This window comes from Pteropus vampyrus, unplaced genomic scaffold, assembly GCF_000151845.1.
Source record: "Pteropus vampyrus isolate Shadow unplaced genomic scaffold, Pvam_2.0 Scaffold67, whole genome shotgun sequence".
NCBI classification, from domain to species: Eukaryota; Metazoa; Chordata; class Mammalia; order Chiroptera; family Pteropodidae; genus Pteropus; species Pteropus vampyrus.
The window spans coordinates 7,984,658-7,986,601 of NW_011888848.1; the positions used below are offsets into that span (position 1 = coordinate 7,984,658).

At 38.5% G+C, this 1,944-nt stretch overlaps 1 long non-coding RNA gene across 1 annotated transcript; it reads left to right on the forward strand.

Annotated features, from left to right (window-relative positions):
- The first annotated feature begins 94 nt into the window (after nt 1-94).
- On the forward strand, nt 95-1,010 carry LOC105293036. Its single transcript, XR_895953.2, has 2 exons — nt 95-302; nt 572-1,010. It is a non-coding gene; the product is annotated as an uncharacterized LOC105293036 (long non-coding RNA).
- The last annotated feature ends 934 nt before the right edge of the window (nt 1,011-1,944 follow it).

Consider the following 1,944-nt stretch of genomic DNA (forward strand, 5'->3'; position numbering starts at 1 on the left):
CGCTTGAGCTGCTCTTGGAAATAAAATTGCGTGTCCCTTTTATAGCTTTTGCGTATCTTGCCGTCCAAGTAGTGGGGGGAACCACAATTGGTCGTTCATGGAGATTGCATTCCGCTCTGGCTCTTGGCTTTAAGGAGAGTTGGAAGGAAATTGATTATACTCTGCCTTCTAGGTACTTGAATTGGCAGGAAATGCATCAAAAGACTTAAAGGTAAAGCGTATTACCCCTCGTCATTTGCAACTTGCTATTCGTGGAGATGAAGAATTGGACTCTCTCATCAAGGCTACAATTGCTGGTGGTGGTATGTAAATACTACAATTTTATTTTAAAATCTTTTAAGAGGAAAGGATTCTTTGCTTTAATTTCCATTAGTAATTTTTAGTCTAGAAGAGGGCACGTGAGTATATTTTCACTGATATGCAGCATGGTCGCATCATGAAATATGATTTACGAACATAACTGAATTTTTATTCTGCATACTTGATCTTCAGATTTAAAGACATTTCCAGTGTGATTTTTTTTTTTTTTTTAACGTGTGTATAAAACAATTTATTCCTGTCCCTCTCGTAGGTGTCATTCCACACATCCACAAATCTCTGATTGGGAAGAAAGGACAACAGAAGACTGTCTAAAGGATGCCTGGATTTCTTATCATCTCAGGACTCTAAATACTCTAACAGCTGTCCAGTGTTGGTGATTCCAGTGGACTGTATCTCTGTGAAAAACACAATTTTGCCTTTTTGTAATTCTATTTGAGCAAGTTGGAAGTTTAATTAGCTTTCCAACCAACCAAATTTCTGCATTCGAGTCTTAACCATATTTAAGTGTTACTGTGGCTTCAAAGAAGCTATTGATTCTGAAGTAGTGGGTTTTGATTGAGTTGACTGTTTTTAAAAAACTGTTCGGATTTTAATTGTGATGCAGAAGTTATAGTAACAAACATTTGGTTTTGTACAGACATTATTTCCACTCCGGTGGATAAGCTCAATAAAGGTCATATCCCAAACTGGTTGTGTTTTAAATTTGCTTCACTAATAGGAACTTTTCTTTTGAATGGGTATCTCATCTAGCAATAATTTAAGTGTATTTTCTGGAAATTTCTCAAGAGCAACAAAGAAGGCCCAACTGTAAATTTTAACGTTTTGTAATAAGCTATTAAAATAATTTAAACTGGCACAAGTATTTTAGGCTGTTTGACTAAGTCTTTTGACAGCTTTCTGTATGTGACAGCCCTACTACACTGTTGTGCAACTGCTGTGGTGGAGAGCCAGGCAGGTAGGAAAGTCCTGTCTAGCTTAGATTGGAGATGCTTTCTGTGTGCTACACTTTTGAAATCATCTGAAATAAATTGCTCAATCGGTAACATCTTTGGGAAATACTCTCATTTTACAGGAGAGAGGATTTCTTACGAAGTCCTGAGTTTTGGTATTTCCTTGCATGGCTAACAGCTTGACTGAATATTGTAAAAAATACTTATTTTATGATTAGGTCGAGCGGATTGTTTTGCGCTATGGTTTCTGGCAAATTAGTCAAGTTTTTTTAAATTTGGTTGAGGACATTGCCAAGAATTAAGTGGCGCTTTCCTCCCACTGAGGAAACCAACATAATATGGTAAGCATTTCACAGGGGCAATGTCATGAAAAAAGGGAGAAAGCCAAGTTCTATGACGGTACCTGGAGAGCTGGTTCCTGCCATGTTTTGGTCATAAAGGGTTAGGGTTAAAGGCTTTTCACCAGAATAATTGCAAATTGCTTTGTACCTCCTAGGTATCCTGAGAATTTAATGGAATCTGGGTCAGAAAAATGTGTAGCTGAAGTAGGCAACAAAACAAGCCCCAGAGTTAGGGTCTAAGGACGCTGTAATGTGTTCGACACCTGTGCCGGAAGCCCTGCGTAGGGACTGACCGCGTCCTCACCTGACTGAATCCTCCAAAGGCTGTAGGG